Here is a 22,001-nt window from a genome sequence, read left to right as displayed (position 1 = left end):
TAGCCATCATAGTCAACAAGAGTCCAAAATGGAGTACTTGGATGCAGTCTCAAAAATGACAGAATGATCTCTGTCTCCAAGGCAAACCATTCAATATCATGGTAATCCAAGTCTATGCCCCAACCAGTAATGCTGAAGAAGCTGAAGTTGAAGACCTACAAGAGTCTATGAAGTAGTCTATGAAGACAAGACCAATAGTAGTCTATGAAGACCTACAAGACCTTCTAGAATTAACGCCCCCAAAAGATATCCTTTTAATTATAGGGGACTGGAATGCAAAAGTAGGAAGTCAAGAAACACCTGGAGTAATACGCAAATTTGGCCTTGGAGTACAGAATGAAGCAGGGCAAAGGCTGATAGAGTTCTGCCAAGAGAATGCACTGGTCATAGCAAACACCCTCTTCCAACAACACAAGAGAAGACTCTGCATGTGGACATCACCAGATGGTCAACACTGAAATCAGATTGATTATATTCTTTGCAGCCAAAGATGGAGAAGCTCTATACAGTCAGCAAAAACAAGACCAGGATCTGACTGTGGCTCAGATCATAAACTCCTTATTGCCAAATTCAGACTTAAATTGAAGAAAGTAGGGAAAATCACTAGATCATTCAGGCATGATCTAAATCAAATCCCTAGCAATTATACAATGGAAGTGACAAATAGATTTAAGGGACTAGATCTGATAGACAGAGAGCCTGATGAACAATGGATGGAGGTTCATGACATTGTACAGGAGACAGGGAGCAAGATCATCCCCAACAAAAAGAAATGCAAAAAAGCAACATGGCTGTTTGAGGAGGCCTTACAAATAGCTGTGAAAAGAAGAGAAGCAAAAAGCAAAGGAGAAAAAGAAAGATGTACCTATTTGAATGCAGAGTTCCAAAGAACAGCAAGGAGCGATAATAAAGCCTTCCTCAGGGATCAGTGCAAAGAAATAGAGGAAAACAATAGAATGGGAAAGACTAGAGATCTCTTCAAGAAAATTAGAGATACCAAGGGAACATTTCATACAAAGATGGGCTCAATAAAGGACAGAAATGGTATGGACCTAACATAAGAGGAAGATATTAAGAAGAGGTGGCAAGAATACACAGAAGAACTGTACAAGAAAGATCTCATGACCCAGATAATCACAATGGTGTGATCACTCACCTAGAACCAGACATCTGGAATGTGAAGTCAAGTGGGCCTCAGGAGAAATCACTATGAACAAAGTTAGTGGAGGTGATGGAATTCCAGTTGTGCTATTTCAAATCTTAAAAGACGATGCTGTGAAAGTGCTGCACTCAATATGCCAGCCTATTTGGAAAACTCAGCAGTGGCCACAGGACTGGAAAAGGTCAGTTTTCATTCCAATCCCAAAGAAAGGAAATGCCAAAGAATAATCAAACTATCACACAATTACACTCATCTCACACACTAGTAAAGTAATGCTCAAAATTCTCCAGGCCAGGCTTCAGCAATACATGAACTGTGAACTTCCAGATGTTCAAGCTGGATTTAGAAGAGGCAGAGGAACCAGAGATCAAATTGCCAACATCCGTTGGATCATCAAACAAGCAAGAGTTCCAGAAAAACATCTATTTCTGCTTTATTGACTATGCCAAAGTCTTTAGCTGCGTGGATCACAAAAAACTGTGGAAAATTCTTAGAGAGATGGGAATACCAGACCACCTGACCTGCCTCTTGAGAAATCTGTATGCAGGTCAAGAAGCAACAGTGAGAACTGGACATGGAATGAAAGAGTTGCTCCAAATTGGGAAAGGAGAACATCAAGGCTGTATATTGTCACCCTGCTTATTTAATTTATATGCAGAGTACATCATGAGAAATGCTGGGCTGGATGAAGCATAAGCTGGAATCAAGATTGCTGGGAGAAATATCAATTACCTTAGATATGCTGATGACACCACCCTTATGACAGAAAGTTAAGAACTAAAGAGCCACTTGATGAAAGTGAAAGAGGAGAGTGAAAAAGTTGGCTTAAAGCTCAACATTCAAAAAACTAAAATCATGGCATCCGGTCCCATCACCTCATGGCAAATAGATGGGGAAACAGTAGAAACAGTGTCAGAATTTATTTTCTTGGGCTCCAAAATCACTGCAGATGGTGACTGCAACCATGAAATTAAAAGATGCTTACTCCTTGGAAGGAAAGTTATGACCAACCTAGATAGCATATTAAAAAGCAGAGACATTACTTTGTCAACAAAGGTCCATCTAATCAAGGCTATAGTTTTTCTAGTAGTTATGTATGGATGTGAGAGTTGAACTATAAAGACAGCTGAGCGCAGAAGAATTGATGCTTTTGAACTGTGGTGTTGGAGAAGACTCTTGAGAGTCCCTTGGACTGCAAGGAGATTCAACCAGTCCATCTTAAAGGAGATCAGTCCTGGGTGTTCACTGGAAGGACTGATGTTGAAGCTGAAACTACAATACTTTGTCCACCTAATGCGAAGAGCTGACTCATTGGAAAAGACCCTGATGCTTGGAAAGATTGAGGGCAGGAGGAGAAGGGGACAACAGAGGATGAGATGGTTGGATGGCATCACCCACTCAATGGACATGAGTTTGAGTAGGCTCTGGGAGTTGGTGATGGACAGGGAGATCTGACACGCTGCAGTTCATGGGGTCACAAAGAGTCGGACACGACTGAGCGACTGAACTGAACTGATATATAAATACACACACACATACACACACACACACACACACTTCCTAAAATTGATAAGAAAAAGACAAACATATGACCCAACGTATTCAATGTTTTTGGAAGAGTCCTTGACAAACTCCATCATAAATACTTGAGCAGTCTTTAGGTTTTTGAGCAAAGCTCTTCCATCCTCTCTGGATCAGTATTCCTTTTGAGAAATACTTTCTGGCCTGCGATCCAAGCTTATTAGAGATTGAATACTGAAGGTGACCTGCATTGCCAGCAAGAACACTGTGAGGAAGAGGCCACATTTTTGCCATTCCTGTTATTTTCTTTTTTTTTCTGGCAGGCCTGTTCTGTGAGTGGAATTTTTTTCCCTCATGGTAACTGTAGTGGAGACTCTTCCCCAGCCTCGTGCATGCTGAGTAGCGGGATGTGGTGACTTAGACAGGGGGTTCTTTGAACCCAGCTGGGTGGTCCGATTTGAACCCCACCGGGTGGTCCGGTTCCCCGGTTTCCGGATCATGTGTGGCCCTTTCAGTGGTCCACTTTTGTTGCATTGTTTTGGGAGTTGTTCCTGGAGGCCCAGAGAGTCAGTTCAGGTGGGCTGGGAAGCAGGTATCAAGATGGAGATAAATGTGCAAGAAATTTACTTGGGGAAGCGCTTGTGAAGAAGCTAGGGGGAGGCGGCGGGAGTGGGTGAGCAGAGTTTCAGACCAGGATGAAGTTCCGACACCTGGAGGGAAGGAAGGGGGACCCTCAGATTGTAGCATAGTTCTGAGAAAATCTCGGCCAGGATGATTGGAAGTCCCTGAGTAAAGACTGCCCAATAATTCAGCTAGTGCAGGAGGAACCTGATCCAGTACCCCACTGGGCTCGGTCAGGGGCCGGGGGCAGCCTGGAGAATGTGTAGCCTTTTCTGTGCCCTGCCGTGGTCCCTGCAGGTGGCAGCGGCCAGATAACCATGCTCCTCAAAGCAAGTTTCTTCTCAAAAAAAGATGTGAGCACACATTCGCTTGGCTGCTTTGCTTAGCCTAGAGGCTTCTCTTGTCTTTCCAGTGACTTTTGAGGGAGCATCTAAATTCTTTTGAAAACTATATTCTCTGTTTAAACTAGCTGGTATAATATCTGTTATCTGTAGTTTAACTCTTACCAATACAACCCTTAAGCTTATCAGAGTATCTGGCATATTGTAGATGCTCAATACATATTTATGAATGATTTTAAGTGGAGTGGTGAATGGTCAGGATATTTAATATTTAGTTGCCAACTGTTTGTGCTGTTGCAAGCAATCCTTTTAGCAAGATGTGACAGACTCGTAGAACCAGGTTTAGGGATGATTCGAGGGAATAAAGGGGGTGGGCAGCAAAGGAAGATGTGGCTGCCTGCCCCACTCCCCAACCTGCTGAGCCTGTGTTGAGCAGCAGGTTGGGGTCCAAGGGAGCAGGCTGTGGCTGGCAATGCATGATAGTTGCTCCTGGGGTACAGAGAGGCTGCAGCTTAAATCCCATGCAGGAGCTGATGAAAGGAAAATTACACTGGAGGGAGGTTCCCTTTGATCGGGGCAGAGGGGGATGTGGGGGTGTGTGGGGTGGGTGGCAGAGACTGATATTTGGGTTTATATGCAAATACGTGAATTCCATATAAATCTATATACCTCTGTCTCTGAGATTTAAAAAACCAACTGTAAGAGCCACCTCCTTTTCTCTCTCTTGCTGCCATCCCAAGGGATCTCCCATCCTTTATTACAGCTGAGCAGCCCCATTAAAAGGAAGGATTAGGGACATCACCCCAATTCAGTTCACCCTTGGGAAGTCTTGGTGTGTTTATAAAATCTCAGCTATTTCCTGAGAACTAGGTTTAGTAAACTTTAATCTCTCCTCTCAAATTCCCAAAGGACATTGGGTAAATCACACAGAGAAATAGTCTGAAGGAGGTAGTTGTCATCAAAGTCTTGCTGAAAAATTCCTGAACAAAACATACTTAACATATTGAGACTTCAAAAATTAAAATTTATTTAGCACTGCCCTAAAACATTCACTGTTTTGTTTTGTTTTTTGCTGAGAACTGTGGGAGACTTAGGTGGAAGTGGTAATTTGTCCAGATAATAAACACTTAAGAACAGGAGTAATAATCGAAGTTTCTTCTCGACCATATCTCAGGTTGATGGAGCAGAGTGATTTCTATTTGGATAGGCTTCACTCCTGCACACCTGGAACCGCCCAGGCTGATGAAAGAAACCTATCCGGTATTTAGCTTTGCCAAGTGTTTAATATTTCAATTGGAGAGTTATGGAACCTCACTGGAAGAGGAGGACAAATCTAAGTCAGTGTCTAATTCTCAACCTTCCTGCTTTCTTTTCCTCATGGTGACCAGATGCTCCCTGCAGGCCAGGGCTTTAGGTCATTATTGGGTCTAGTTACCACAACTCAGGCACCGTGCCCTCCATACAAAAACACTTAAACACTTAGGAAGATGCCATTAATACACGTCAATGAAAGTATTATATGTATAAAATGTGGACTTTTTTTTAAAGTTAACATTAAAAAATTATAAATTATTCAATAGGTGTTAAAATGCTGAATCATTTCTTAAATCCGATAGGATTTTTAGTCTTAACAGTTTGTTCAAAGCAGAATCTAAATAAGGCCCATGCATTGAGGTTGGTTGATGTGTCTTTAAGGCTCTTGTCCCCAGATATTCCCCATCTCTCTCTCTGTTGTCTCTCTTTTCAACTTACTTGTTGAAGAAACAAGATCATTTTTTCTGTAGATTTTACCATTATCTGGATCTTGCTGATTATACCCCCTTGTGATATCTCTCAGTCTATTTTTCTGCTCTTTATTTTCTTACAAATTGGTCATTGGATGGAGATTGGATTACATTCATGGCTGCTTTTTGGTAAGACTCATTCAAGGATGAGTAAAGAATATGGTAAAGAATCCATCTGCAATGCAGGAGACCCCCGTTTGATTCCTGGGTTGGGAAGATCCGCTGGAGAATGGATAGGCTGCCTACTCCAATATGCTTGGGCTTCCCTGGTGGCTCAGCTCTTGAAGAATCTGCCTGCAATGCAGGAGACCTGGGTTCCATTCCTGGGTTGGGAAGATCCCTTGGAGAAAGGAACAGCTACCCACTCCAGTATTCTGGCCTGGAGAATTCCATGGACTGTATATCCATGGGATCACAAAGAGTTGGATATGACTGAGTGACTTTCACTCACTATTCATGGATGGACTTATGCTTCTACTAGGGGATGCATGATGCCCAATTATCTCTCTTTTTGTGATGGTAACAACCATTGGTGATCCCTGATTAGATTCATTAATTCATTAGGTGGACCCTGGCTTTTATTTTGAAGTACTTATAAACTCATCCTATCCTATATAGTTACTCAGTCATGTCTGACTCTTTGTGACCCTAGGGTCTGTCCATAGAATTCACCGCGCAAAAATACTGGAATGGGCTGCCATTCCCTTCTCCAGTGGATCTTCCCGACCCAGGGATCAAACCTGCATTGTACGGGTTTGCATTGCAGGCACATTCTTTATCATCTGAGTCACCAGGAAAGCCCCCTATAAACTAATAGGAAGTTGCAAAAATTGTAAAGAGAGGCATATGTATCCTTCACCCAACTTCCCTTAGCTAATGAAGTAAACATCTTATATAACCCTAGTTCAACATCAAAACTGGGAAATTGACACCAGCATAATAATAGTACATTTAAAAACATATCTGATAACATTTTTCCTTTAAAAGTCTAGTGAAAGAATCAAAATGAAAACTGTTCATGATTTGGTTAATTATATGTGTTTCACAGTTTTATTTCAGCTTGAAATATGGGTTTTTCTCTGAAAGTTAATTTATGAACGTAGGTTAAAAATACATCAAAGCTAGCTTTATTTTGAGTTGAAGACAGTTTGGCACTGTCTGACCCTATTCCAGGAGACTTATTTGTAATTCAATGGTATAAATTTGGATTTGAGGTGTCCAGCAAAAAAATGCCAAAGGCCCACTTTCCTTTTGTTAGACGCAGAAGAAACAGCTTTTCAGAGGTGAGGTCATCTTCCTTTCCCTTGAAATTCAGGGAATGCACTTGTATAATGACTTCATGGAAAAATAGCACAGCACACAGTTAAAGGAATGACAGAAACATTTTCTTTAGTGCTTTCTAATTTACAAAGGGCGTTAGTTAAATAAAGCTACACCTTAATTAGGTGTCGGAGCTTGAGAGTCAGTGGAGAACACATCTTGCTTGAAATCTGGATCCCTTCTCTTATGGCAAAAGAAAACCTGGCAGTTTCAACATGTTCACAGTGCTGCTTACGAGAGTTTAAACATCACTATTTGTTGGGACATTTCTGAGGATTCTTTCTTCTCTAATTTGGAAATTTAGAAGTATTCTTTAGATTTATAACTTGCAAAAATTGGGAGAAATTTTAAAGATCATGTGGGCTACCTAGACATGTTATAGATTAAAGACTGAGGTCTGGAGGGGTTAAGTGATTCCCTCACCCAGTCAATCATTGGCTGGGCCAGCGTGGCCTCTGACAAGCCAGGATGTGGGGCAGGTGAAAAGCAGGTGCAAAGGTACAGAGGGCAGGGAGGGGGCTTCCCTTGGGGTCCTGCAAGGGCCCTCTAAGCTCCAGAGGACTGGGCCCTGCCCTCTCGGCTCGCTCTTGTGTCTCTAGGGTTCACTATAGCGTTTGAGCTAGCAAAAGTAGACGAGGCTCTCAGAGTCAGAACACATGTAAAGGATAGGATTTGCATGTAGGGAGTGATGGGAGATGAGACTGAAAAGCCTGGCTGGAAAAGATCATCACACACTCTGTTCACCATGTTAAAAAGTTTGAACTTTTTGTTGGTGGATGATAGCGCTGAAGAATTGTAACATAACATAATCAAATGACCATTTTAGAAAGGTCGTTGGCAGCAATAGAAAGATGCACAGCTCGAGGCTGGTGAGGCTGGAGCAGAGAGAGCGCTGAGAGCTGCTGCGGAAGGAAGGGGGCTGTGCTGAGGATCTGAATTAACGCAGTGACGAGATTACAGAGTTGCATTTGAAAGATGCTCAGCAGGTAGGCTTGATCAAACAGGGACTCACTGTAGAGGAGTGAAGACTAACTTCCCTGTTTCTGGTGAAGGCAAAGTAGTTGATGGTGTTTGATCTGCTAAGATAAGGAAGGCAGGTTTGCTGGGCAAAGATGAGGAGATTGACTCTGGTGATGAGGGATGTAGGTCTGGAGCTCAGTAGAGAAGTGCCAGCCTCACAGGGAAGAGATAGTATAGTGGAAATCCACAAATTTAACTTAATGCTTTTTTTTTTTTTTAAAGTATTTTGTCTACACATTATGGATTTCAGTGTGTTTCTGGCCTTAACAAGCAACTCACTCAGTTTGCAGTTCCTTTGCAGCAATGATTAAAATAAAAGTGCTTCCCAGCAAAAGAGACCATAATCAAAATGAAAAGACAACTTACAGAATGGGAGAAAATATTTACAAACTGTGTAACCAACAAGGGGTTAATTTCTAAAATATACAAACAGTTCATACAACTCAACAGCAACAACAAATGAATGACCCAATAGAAAAATGAGCAGAAGAGCATAAAAAATAACATGTACACAGAAATTCCCCCCCGCCCCCCAAAAAAAGAGCTAAGTAAACATTTCTCCAAAGAAGGCATACAGATGGCCAACAGGCACATGTAAAGATTCTCAACGTCGCTAGTTATTAGAGAAATACAGATTGAAACTACAGTGAGGAACCACTTCACTACATTGGTCAGAATGACTATCATTAAAGTCTAAATAACATGCTGGAGAGGGTGTGAAGAAGAGAGAATGCGCCTATACTGTTGGTGGGAATGTAAATTGGTGCAGCCACTATGGAAAACAGTATGGAGATTCCTCAGAAAACTAAAAATAGAGTTGTCATGTGATCCAGCAATCCCACTCCTGGGTATATATCCAGACAGAACTGTAATTCAAAAAGATACATACACCCCTATGTTCATCGCAGGACTATTCACAATAGCCAAGTCATGGAAACAACCTACATGTTCATTGACTGATAGAGAAGATGTGGTACATATATACAATGGAATGCTACTCAGCCGTAAAAAGGATGAAGTAATGCTATTTGCAGCAACATGAAACTAGAGATTATTAAACCAAGTGAAGTAAGTCAGAAAAACACATATCCTATAATATCACTTATATGTGGAATGTAAAATATGACACAAATGAACTTACCTATGAAATCGAAAGAGACTCACAGACATAGAGAACAGACTCGTGGTTGCCCAGGAGGAGGGGATTGGGGGTGATGGAGTGGGAGTCTGGGGTCAGTAGATACAAACTATTATATATAAAATGGCTAAACAGCAAGGTCTTACTATATAGCAAGAAAAGTAAAGTGAAAGTGTTGGTCGCTCAGTCATGCCCAACTCTGTGTGAACTGTAGTACCCCATGAGCTGTAGCCCACCAGGCTCCTCTGTCCATGGCATTCTCCGGGCAAGAATACTGGAGTGGGTTGCCATTCCCTTCCCCAGGAGATCTTCCTTACCAGGGATCGAACCCAGGTCTCCCAAATTGCAGGCAAATTCTTCACCATCTGAGCCACCAGGGAAGCCCATTCAATAACCCATATAGTATAGGGAACTATATTTAATATTTGGTGGTAAACCATAATGAAAAAGGATGTATAAAAAAAGAACTTATGTATGTACAACTGAATCACTTTGTTGTATAACAGAAATTAGCACAACATTGTCAATCAACCATACTTAAAAAAACACAAAAACCTGCATCTACAATATCTCTCTCTCCTAATAGTTTGTCCACACAGGTTTGGAGGAGGGGCTGAGGGCCCAGAGAGGAGAAGGAAAGGCAGGACCCCTAGGAGTTACCACCTCCAGCCACACACACCATTGAAGGAGACCGCAGTGTGGGTGGGGGTGGTGAATAACCCATCAGCTCTCTCCAATCAAGCTGCGCCCTCTGGCTCTCACCTCCTTGCTTCCCTGATCTCTTCTTCTTCCCAAGTCTGTCTTCCCACCTCACATGTTAACCTCGAGAGGAGTTCCGGAAAAACACGACTTTCTCTGTCTCATTATATTTCTACTCTTTTAAAGTTGGTTACCCATTTGATTAAATTCATCTACTTTTACTTCTGTGTTTCTGACTGTGTGACACGCTTTTTGTGGGGAGGAAGCACAACTAACTCATCTTTTTGGAACCCAGACCCCAGTTTCATTCCTAGTTCACTCTTAATAAATGGAATTGAAATGACACTATTTTATAGTTTCAAGTGTTTATATATACAGTAAAATAAAGAAGTTCCATAAGAATTATAAAATTTCCATAAAAGAAACAAGTTCCCTACTCTCTTATTTAACAGAAAAATTTCTTACATTATAAAGAGTGCTCAGAATATAGAAATACTTTCTATAAAAGCTATGTTTTGAACTATACTGTCTTCTTTTTTTTCCTCAGTGCTCTTTGGATTTGGTAACATCTTTGATTACATACTCACGGTTTTAAAAGTAAAGGATGATTTCATCTGAGGCAGATTGAACTTACATGAAAGCGCTTACATGGGCTGGTGATGTGAGTATAAGAGAATGCACTTACAATGAACATTTCACACAATAAATAAGCTAGTCTTTGAGTTGCCCAGTTAGGAAGGCTGGGGTATGCGGAGATTAATGCTGGGTAGTCTAACATTCTCAATTAAACTTGTTAACAAGCGAGATAGGACTTTACAAAGGATTTCAATTTTAAAGACATGGCAAGTTCAGTTCAGTTGCTCAGCTTGTCCAACTCTTTGCCAAGCCATGGACTGCAGCATGCCAGGCTTCCTTGTCCATCTCCAATTCCCGGAGCTTACTCAATTTCATGTCTATCAAGTTAGTGATGCCATCCAACCATCTCATCCTCTGTCAGCCCCTTCTCCTCCTGCCTTCAATCTTTCCCAGCATCAGGGTCTTATCAATTGAGTCAGCTCTTCACATCAGGTGGCCAAAGTATTGGAGTTTCAGCTTCAACATCTGTCCTTCTAATTAGTGTTCAGGACTGACTTCCTTTAGGATGGACTGGTTGGATCTCCTTGCAGTCCAAGGGACTCTCAAGAGTCTTCTCCAACTCCACAGTTCAAAAGCATCAATTCTTCGGTGCTCAGCTTTTTTAATAGTCCAACTCACCTCCATACATGACTACTGGAAAAACTGCGGCTTTGACTAGACAGTACATTTGTTGGCAAAGTAATGTCTCTGCTATTTAATATGCTGTCTAGGTTGATCATAGCTTTCCGTCCAAGGAGCAAGCATCTTTTAATTTCATGGCTGCAGTCACCATCTGTAGTGATTTTGGAGCCCCCTAAAATAAAGTCTGTCACTGTTTCCATTGTTTCCCCATCTATTTGCCATGAAGTGATGGGATCAGATGCCATGATCTTTGTTTCCTGAATGTTGCATTTGAAGCCAACTTTTTCATTCTCCTCTTTCACTTTAATCAAGAGGCTCTTTTGTTCCTCTTCACTTTCTGCCATAAGGGTGGCGTCATCGGCATATCTGAGGTTATTGATATTTCTCCCGGCAATATTGATTCCAGCTTGTGCTTCCTCCAGCCCAGCGTTTGTCATGATGTACTCTGCATATAAGTTAAATAAGCAGGGTGACAATATACAGCCTTGACATACTCCTTTCCCGATTTGGAACCAGTCTGTTGTTCCATGTCCAGTTCTAACTGTTGCTTCCTGAGCTGCATACAGGTTTCTCAAGAGGCAGGTCAGGTGGTCTGTTATTTCCGTCTCTTTCAGAATTTTCCACAGCTTATTGTGATCCACACAATCAAAGGCTTTGGCATAGTCAATAAAGCAGAAATAGATGTTTTTCTGAAACTCTCTTGCTTTTTCAATAACCCATTGGATGTTGGCAATTTGATCTCTGGTTCCTCTGCCTTTTCTAAATCCACCTTGAACATCTGGAAGTTCATGGTTCACATATTGCTAAAGACTGGCTTGGAGAATTTTGAACATTACTTTACTAGTGTGTGAGATGAGTATAATTGTGTGGTAGTTTGAGCATTCTTTGGCATTGCCTTTCTTTGGGATTGGAATGAAAACTGACCTTTTCCAGTCCTGTGGCCACTGCTGAGTTTTCCATATTTGCTGACATATTGAGTGCAGCACTTTCACAGCATCATCTTTCAGGATTTGAAATAGCTCAACTGGAATTCCATCACCTCCACTAGCTTTGTTCACAGTGATGTTTCCTAAGGCCCACTTGATTTCACAATGCACAAATAAAACATCTCTTTGAGGGATTTTGTTTTCTTCCTAGGAGCCAGAAATTGATTGGATTATAGAGAAAAAAGGTTTTTTTTTCCTCCCTTTGAGTGAGAAAAAATTTACAGATCTTCTCTCATATTCTCTTTCAGTGTTCAGTTTTCTCACTTATGCAGCTTTTAGTTTTTAATGAAAAGTAAATTTTTAAAGAAGCAATCTGTAAATTATTGTATGTTCTTAAGAATTCAAGCAATACAGAAGTAAGGGCATAGAGCAACAAGAGAAAGTCCTTTTACTTTTAATATAATTTAATTTTTTAAAAATTTACTTTTTAAATTGAATATAATTGCTTATATGGAATTTAAATTGGAATATAATTGCTTATGCAGTAGTCTTGTAAGGATGTGAGAGTTGGACTGTAAAGAAAGCTGAGCACCGAAGAATTGATGATGATTTTTTTTTTGATTTTTTTTTTTTTTTGATAATGTTTTTGAACTGTGATGTTTGAGAAGACTCTTGAGAGTCCCTTGGACTGCAAGGAGATCCAACCAGTACATCCTAAAGGAGATCAGTCCTGAATATTTATTGGAAGGACTGATGCTGAAGCTGAAACTCCAATACTTTGGCCACCTGATGTGAAGAACTGACTCATTTGAAAAGACCCTGATGCTGGGAGGGATTGAGGGCAGGAGGAGAAGGGGCTGACAGAGGATGAGATGGTTGGGTGGCATCACCGACTCAATGGACATGAGTTTGGGTAAACTCCGGGAATTGGTGATGGACAGGGAGGCCTGGTGTGCTGCAGAACCTGGGGTCGCAGAGTCGGACACACCTGAGCGACTGAACCGACTGACTGTTAATTGCTTTACTGTGTTGTGTGATTTCTGCCGTACAACGGTGCAAGACAGCTACAAGTATACGTATCTTCTCAGATGGTAAAGAATCTGCCTGCAATGCAGGAGACATGGGTTCGATCCCTAGGTCAGGAAGATCCCCTGAAGAAGAGAATAGCAATCCATTCCAGTATTCTTGCCTGGAGAATCCTATGGACAGACCCTGGGGTTGCAGAGAATTGGACAGGCCTGAGTGACTGACACCTACCATTCCCTCTTAAGCCTCACTCTCACTCCATCCCGAATCCCAACCCTCTTGGTCATCACAGAGCACCCAGCTGATTTCCCTTTGTTATGCAGCAGCTTCCCAGGAACCATCTGTTTACCATGGTAGTGTATATATGTCAGTGCTCCTGGTAGCTTACAGTGAGTGGTGTCCGATTCGTGATCTCCCAAGAAGACTGAGCTTCGGGACCAGGGACCAGGCTGGATCACTCAAGAGCTTTTGTGTAGCAGGGTTTTAGTAAAGTAAGAAAAGGAACAGAGAAATCTTCTGAAAGAGACATCAGAAGGGGGATGGACAGAGCCCTCCTCGCTAGACTTTAGCGAGGGAACTATATTCTTTCTAAATTGGTTATTGCAATAAAAAGAATGCCTCAAGGTTGTAAAGATTTTTACCAGACCCACTCCCATGATGTACATTTTAAGATCACAGGATGGGTCAGAAGGTTTTCAGGAAGGACAAATTGTCCTCACGCAGTTTACACTGTTGTTACATAATCCTTAGTACAGAATTTGAACCGAGTTTTTTGTTGTGTAATCATTAGTTTGGGGCTTAAAGAAAAAAACGTTTTATGTGACTAAGACTAAGGAATGTAGAGAAAAAAGATGTTTGTCCTTTCTTCCTCCTTGAGAATTCCAGACCCCTATCTCCTCAAGGGCCCCAGGCCCCTCCCTCCTGGGGACCCGGGCTCCCCGGACTTCTTATCGACCTACCTAGGAATTGACTCTCACACTGCTCTCTCAGTTTGCCTCACTCTCTCCTTCCCATGCTATGTTCACAAGCCCATTCTCTACGTCTGCCTCTCTATTCCTGTCCTGCAAATAGGTTGGTTCTTCTAGATTCCATATATATGTTAATACACGGTGTTTGTTTTTTGGAAGGTTCTCAGGAAGGTTCTTTTAAATGCATCCTTTTCCCAAACCACCTCTTCCTCAGCAGTGATTGCTCGGACAGTTTGATGTGTATTTTTCAGACCCCTTCCTGTGTATTTACATACATATGTATGCACTCTAACTTGAATTTCTTATTTTTTAACATGAGTGAAAATATTACATGTATTGTTTTGCAATTTGCTATTCTTTTTGAATGATCTTAAAATTTTTTCATGTCACTACATATAAATCTACCGTATTCTATCTGAGCTTTGCTCAGTGTTACAGAACGTGTGTAGAAGAAACCACAGTTATACATCCTTTGCCAGTAAGCCCTTGATTTGGTCCAGATAAAGGGTGGCATCACCAACTCGGTGGACATGAGTTGGAGCAAGCTCCTGGAGTTGGTGATCGACAGGGAAGCCTGGCGTGATGCAGTCATGGGGTCGCAAAGAGTCAGACAGGACTGAGCGACTGAACCGAACTGACTGAAAGGGCAAATATCTCTTGTTCTCAGAGAAGGTAGGCCCTTCCTCCAGCCAGTCGGCCCCCTTTGCAAGTATGTACTTCCCACCCTTTGTAATAGCTAGAGAGACCGAGTGACACCATCTGGACTAGGAAATGTGAGGGGAAGTTGGCAGAGAGGTGTCCAGGGAATCTCTATTCCTTGAAAAAGAGCGAAAGCATCACAAGGAGGTTTATCTCTGCCCTGGGCATTCTTCTCACATCCTCCACTTCCTGCTTTGAAGTCAGTTGCAATTTCTGGAGCTTGAAACTATCTTGAGGCCACAAGGCCACAGGCATGAGGCTGCAAAGTCAACATGCCAAGCTTATTATTTCATTTTTCTGTCTAACAAACCACCTTGAAATCACAGTGGATTACAAGTGTAAACTTTTGTTTCCACGCTCAGAGGTATGCAAGCTATCTCGGGCTCTGCTGGGCTGATTTGAGACTGGCTGGGTGTGGCTCCAAGTTGTGTGTTAGGTTCAGGTCTGTTCTATGTATTTCCTCAATTTCCTTGCATCAGTAGCTCTCTAATGTAGTTCTTTTTATGAAGGAACCCAGGAGTGCAAGGAGGTGAGTAGAAACACAAGATACTTATGATCTTGGCTTAGAACCGGCATATACACAGTTACTTCCGCTCACATTCAACTGGCTAATCAAGGTTGCAAGGCCAAGTCTAACATTAGCCTGTTCTAGCACACTGCAAGGTTACACTGCAGACAGAGTGAAGAGCTGAGAACATAATCCAGTCAGTACTCAAAGATGGAGGAGTTGAGGGGTGAAAAGATGTTGGGTCCTTGATGACAAAGTGGAGCAGCTGAGCAAACAGTGGTATGAGTTTTATTCAGAGCTTGTTATATGATAAAAAAAAAAGAGTCCCTATTTATATAAGGCACAATTTCTGCTGGTGGTTGAAGACATTTCAAAATGATAAAATATAGTTGTATTGTAAATAAACTGTTTTTTATTGATGGGCATTTAAGTCATTTCCAATTTTCCTTTATTACAATGCTACAATGAGCATTTTATACACAACATGACCAAAATGTATGTGTATTTCTATCAGATGGGTTCTTAGATACAGAATTGCTGAGCAGAAGAGTATTTACATTTAAAATTTGATAGATAACATCAGATTGTCCTCCACAAGACTTTGTCAGTTCATTTTTCATACCATTACTAATCCTGCTATTATCACATTAAAAAATGCTTCCAGTTTGATGGGTGAAATATAGTTCTGTTTCATTTGCACCGATTAGTGAAATTAAATGTCTTTTCATGTATTTGTTGGCTATTTGTATTTCTTATTGTGTGATTTGCACAATACCCTTTGCTCATTTTTCTGCTGTGTTTTCATTTTCTCTTAGTAATTGGTAGAAGATTATTTTATTTTGTGCTTTTCATTTTGTCTGTTTTTACACGTATGATAGATATTTTCTGTCACTTATTTGTCTTATCATCTTTAAAAATTTTTAAATTAAGTATTGCAAATACAAAACAGTAGATATGAAACGTGTTTAATCTCCAAAGAATGGTAATAGAATACATTGCCAGGAATTCATGACCCGGTTTAGAAACTTGTACTTACTCCTCACTCAGGAAGTCCTGCCCGCGTCCCTTTGGCTCTACCCTCTTTTCAGAACAGTCACAACCCTGAATTTTGAGTTTATCATTCCCTTATTTTTCTTTGTGGTTTTGCTACATAAATCTGTGTCCACAAATAAAGCAACCTAGATGCCCACCAGCAAACGAATGGATAAGGAAGCTGTGGTACATATACACCATGGAATACTACTCAGCCGTTAAAAAGAATTCATTTGAATCAGTTCTAATGAGATGGATGAAACTGGAGCCCATTATACAGAGTGAAGTAAGCCAGAAAGATAAAGACCAATACAGTATACTAACACATATATATGGAATTTAGAAAGATGGTAATGATAACCCTATATGCAAAACAGAAAAAGAGACACAAATGTACAGAACAGACTTTTGGACTCTGTGGGAGAAGGTGAGGGTGGGATGTTTCGAAAGAACAGCATGTATATTATCTATGGTGAAACAGATCACCAGCCCAGGTGGGATGCATGAGACAAGTGCTCGGGCCTGGTGGGCTGGGAGGACCCAGAGGGATCGGGTGGAGAGGGAGGTGGGAGGGGGGATCGGGATGGGGAATACAGGTAACTCCATGGCTGATTCGTGTCAATGTATGACAAAACCCACTGCAATATTGTGAAGTAATTAGCCTCCAGCTAATAAAAAAAAATCTGTGTCCACAAATAATATAGTACTTAGCTTACATGTTCCTGACATATAAATGTGACCATATTGTAAGTTTTCTTTGATAACTGCTTACACTCAGCATGTTTCTAAGGTTCATCCACTTTGTTTGCGTGTAGCTGTAGCTCATGTCAGCAAAGAATTCCATTACATGAGAGCATAATTTATCCATTCCCCCAGCAAACAGTGGTGCTCTGAACATGGTTAGTCGGTGCCCATGTACAAGAGTTTCTCAAGTTTATCTAGGAATGAAGTTGATAGATCCTACACTATGTGCATGTTCAGACAAGCTATATAAATGTCAAAGTGATTTTTACCAATTTACCCTCCCTACCAGTGGGTATCACTCTTTCTGTTATCCCACATCCTTGCCAACACTTGATAACATTATCTTTAAATTTTTGCGAATCTGGCAGGAGTAAAGTCATAACTTATGGCTCTAAGTCTTAACTTAATGCATTTTCTTAATTGCTAAAGAACAACAGACTGGTTCCAAATTGGGACAGGAGTACTGCAAGGCTGTATATTGTCACCTTGCTTATTTAACTTATATGCAGAGTACATCATGCCAAATGCCAGGCTGGATGAAGCACAAGCTGGAATCAAGATTGCTGGGAGAAATATCAATAACCTCAGATATGCAAATGACACCACCCTTACGGCAGAAAGCGAAGAACTAAAGAGCCTCTTGATGAAAGTGAAAGAGGAGAGTGAAAAAGTTGGCTTCCAACTCAACACCAGAAAACTAAGATCATGTCATCCGGTCCCATCACTTCATGGCAAATAGATGGGGAATCAATGGAAACAGTGAGAGACAGCCGACAGAGGATGAGTTGGTTGGATGGCATCACTGACTCAATGGACGTGAGTTTGAGTAAGCTCTGGGAGTTGGTGATGGACAGGGAGGCCTGGTGTGCTGCAGTCCATGGGGTCGCAAAGAGTTGGACATGATTGAGCAACTGAACTGAACTAAATCGAATTACTAACGAGATTGGTTTCTTTTCCAGTGCCTGTTGAACATTTTTTATCTTCCTCTTCCACGAAACTTCTGTTCACCTTTGCTCATTTTTCTGTCGGATTGTTTGCCTTTTCCTGATTTATTTGTATTCGTTCCGCATATAGTCTAGATCTGAACATCTTGTCATTTCGTCAGGTCCTTATCTGTGCTTTGCCTTTCCACTCTCTTAATGGTATCTTTTGGTGAACAGAATTTCTTAATTTTAACCTACTCAAACTTACCCATCATTGTGGTTAGGAGTGTGTGTCTCTGTGTTTGTGTACACACATATGTGTACTTTACTAAAGAAATCCTTCCCTACCCTAATGTCATAAGCATAATCTTTGAGATTTTCACCCAAACATTTTATGGTTTTGCCTTCTACATTTAAGTTTTAATCCATATAGAATTGAGGGTTGATATAGAATTGAGTTTTGTGGGTTTGGTGAGATTTCTCACCCCTTTCTAATAAGGATAACTACTTGGGGCAGCAGAATCCATTGGGAATCCAGCGTTCTCCCACTGCCCCGTGCTCCCACATCTTTGCTGTTAATATAAATCACATTCTGAGCACATGGGGCTGTTTCTGGGTTTCTATCCTGTCGTAGTGGTGTATTTGCCTATTCCAATGCAAATGCCACAATATATTAATTAACATAGCTTCATGTATCACTTAAAAAACAACTTCTCCCACCTACTTCCTCAGGCATACCTTAGGCTTTATGGGATGTTTTCTATTCCATATATATTTTAGAATTAGCTTGTCAAGACTCAGAAGACTCTCTACAGTTTCTACTGTCTTGAATCTGTAAATTAAGTTGAGGAGAATTGACATCTTTTTAGTAATGATTCTCTTTATATTTGAACATGGCCTCAATTTATTTAGATATTTTTAATGTATATTAATAAAGTTTATAATTTTTTTCTTATAAATATCTTTGGTATGCTAATTTTTAGGTTCTTCACATTTTTAAAATTCCATAAATTTTATCTTTTTAAAAAACTATGCATTTGAACTCTTTGCTGGTGGTTTAGAAGGACAATTGATTTTATATTCAGATCTCATGTTAAGTTCTACTGTTTATTAAGAAACTATGATGATTTTTTTCACAGGTTTCTGTATAGATAACTTATCATATGCAAATAAAGTTGTTTCTTCCTTTCTAGTACTTAATTCATTTATTTCTTTTTCTTGCCTTACCTCACTGACTTAGATCTCCCATTGCATCTCACTTTATCTTCTTTGCTTTTTAATGATTGCTTCATTATTTTCAATTTCTTTGTCTCTCTGCTCCACATTCTTGCTGACTTCTGCAGCATTGTCGTCTATTTCACAAATGCTCTTTCAGTGGGTCTAGCCACACAGTAAACTTGTTCACTGAGTTTTAAATTTTAATTATGAGATTTTTATTTCTAAGGATTCTGTTAAATTTTTTTCTAAAGTCTTTCTCTGAATGCAGAACACTTCTTTATTACAGCAAGAAATAAAATAAATAAACATTACATGTTCATAATCACACTAGCCATTATTATGACTGATGGTATTTTTCAGCTTGCTCAAATTTGGGGGAATCGCTATATACCTCTCTTGAAATTCACTGACCACGTGGCGATGTTGAAGGGCGCATGAGGCCCTGTCTCCTGACCTCCGGTATAGCCAGCAGGTCAGCTCATGGCTCCCCACACAGAAGAGGCAGAGGGCATGGCACAGAGGCGGGGTCAGAGGGGGGTGATGAGAGGAAGGTCTTTTGGAGTCCAAGCAGAGAGGATAATTTTTCTGTTTTCAGGACTGGTTTTGATTGTGTCAATCACCTTTGAAGTTGATTATTCCTTGATCTGAATAACCTGAATCCACATGTTTGTATATGGAACCCCCAAAACCTCCACTGAAACCTGTAAACTGGGCCTTCGCCCCCTTCTTTTCTGGTGAAGAGTTCCAGGCTGTCCAAGATATCTCGGGACCCGTGGGCATCCTAGATTTTCACCCTATTTGGAAGGCACCTCCTTAATGTTTGTGGATCCCTTGATTGATAAACCACAGCAACTCCTCACAAACACCCTTTCAGAAAACACGTTTGAATGTCAGCAGAGGAAATTCACTTCTCAGTCTGTAGCACACCTTTGTGAGGAATACTGACAATGAGCTGGTGAGGGTGTGGTCATTCTTTGGAAGTCACAGAGAAGGACGTGATAAATGTGTCAGTTCAGTTCAGTCACTCAGTCATGTCTGACTCTTTGAGACTCCATGGACTGCAGCATGACAGGCCTCCCTGTCCATCACCAACTCCTGGAGCTTACTCAAATTCATGTCTATTGAGTCGGTGATGCCATCCAACCATCTCATCCTCTGTCGGCCCCTTTTCCTCCTGCCTTCAATCTTTCCAATCATCAGGGTCTTTTCTGATGAGTCAGTTCTTCACATCAGGTGGCCAAAATATTGGAGTTTCAGCTTCAGCATCAGTCCTTCCAATGAATATTCAGGACTGATTTCCTTTAGGATGGACTGGTTGGATCTCCTTGCAGTCCAAGGGACTCTCAAGAGTTTTCTCCAACACACAGTTCAAAAGAATCAATACTTCAGTGCTCAGTTTTCTTTATAGTCCAACTCACATCCATACATGACTACTGGAAAAATTAAAGTTTTGATTAGATGGACATTTGTTGGCAAAGTAATGTCTCTGCTTTTTAACATGCTGTCTAGGTTGATGATAACTTTTCTTCCAAGGAGCAAGTGTCTTTTAATTTCATGGCTGCAATCACCATCTACATTGGAGCCCTCAAAAATATAGTCTCTCACTGTTTCCATTGTTTCCCCATCTATTTGTCAAAGCAAAAGCAACACGCAGTTGTGGACATGATTGGTGACGAAAGTGAAGTCTGATGCTGTAAAGAGCAATATTGCATGGGAACCTCTGGAATGTTAGATCCATGAATCAAGGCAAAATGGAAGTGGTCAAACAGGAGATGGCAAGAGTGAACGTCAAAATTTTAGGAATCAGCGAACTAAAATGGACTGGAATAGGTGAATTTAACTCAGATGACAATTATATCTACTACTGTGGGCAAAAATCCCTCAGAAGAAATGGAGCGGCCATCATAATCAACAAAAGAGTCTGAAATGCAGTACTTGGATGCAGTCTCAAAAATGACAGAATGATCTCTGCTCATTTCCAAAGCAAACCATTCAATATTACAGTAATCCAAATCTATGTTCCGACCAGTAATGCTGAAGAAGCTGAAGTTGAACGGTTCTATGAAAACCTACAAGACCTTATAGAACTAACACCTAAAAAATGTCCTTTTCATTATAGGGGACTGGAAGGCAGAAGTAGGAAGTAAAAAAATACCTGGAGTAACAGGCGAATTTGGCCTTGGAGTAGAAAATGAAGCAGGGCAAAGGCTAATAAGCGTTTTGCCAAGGGAACGCACCGGTCATAGCAAACACCCTCTTCCAACAACACAAGAGAAGTCTCCACACATGGGCATCACCAGATGGCCAACACCAAAATCAGGTTGATTATGTTCTTTGCAGCCAAAGATGGAGAAGTTCTATACAGTCAGCAAAAACAAGACTGGGAGCTGACTGTGGCTCAGATTATGAACTCCTTATTGTGAAATTCAAACTTAAATTGAAGACAGTAGGGAAAACCACTAGACCACTCAGCTATCCATTCAGGTATCCCTCTCTGATGCTTAAGCTCCCGGGGGCAGCAGGCATGCAGGCTGGGAGCCTGGGGGGTGGCCGACTGCGGGCGAGGTGGCCCTGCCCCTACCTGTCCCTCTTTTCCTGCCATGGCTCCAGAGACTCTGCTTCTCCCTGTGACTACTGAATTCTTTTACTTCTTAGTCACAGCTTCAATCCTCCCTTTTTAATTTTTAAACAAAAGTAAACATACTTGTAGGTTTCTTCCTATATTTGAAGTTTACAAGTTAGTTTATGTCGTCTGCTGTTTCTGCTGCCTTTCACAGTGAGTTACATCCTTCCCTGGTTTGGGAGTTTTGACTCTGATTTTCTATTTTTATCCATGAGAATTTTTGAGGCCTACATTGAAGGTGGGTTCTTCTAGGGTTTTCATTTGTTTCTGCTAGATGTCCGGGGCATTACCAACGTGAGGTCGTTTTATTCTGAAGTGTCTGTTTAAGGTTTCTCACTCCAAGGTATTATTTGTTTGGGCTACAAGCATCAGAAAGAATCAGCTAGTGTTAAGAATTCTCAAGGGAGATTTACCCCCTCCACCCCCACCCCCAATCGAGAGACAGCATTTAGGGCAGGCAGGCAGTTTTAT

At 41.0% G+C, this 22,001-nt stretch overlaps 1 pseudogene; it reads right to left on the bottom strand.

The window, feature by feature from the left end:
- Positions 1-19,290: 19,290 nt before the first annotated feature.
- LOC136167583 (thymidylate synthase pseudogene) lies at positions 19,291-19,908 on the bottom strand (annotated as a pseudogene).
- Positions 19,909-22,001: the final 2,093 nt, after the last annotated feature.

This window comes from Muntiacus reevesi, chromosome 4 (genome assembly GCF_963930625.1).
Source record: "Muntiacus reevesi chromosome 4, mMunRee1.1, whole genome shotgun sequence".
Classification (NCBI taxonomy): domain Eukaryota; kingdom Metazoa; phylum Chordata; class Mammalia; order Artiodactyla; family Cervidae; genus Muntiacus; species Muntiacus reevesi.
The sequence above is the reverse complement of the archived record's forward strand: the minus strand, read 5'-3'. Positions and strand labels throughout refer to the sequence as shown.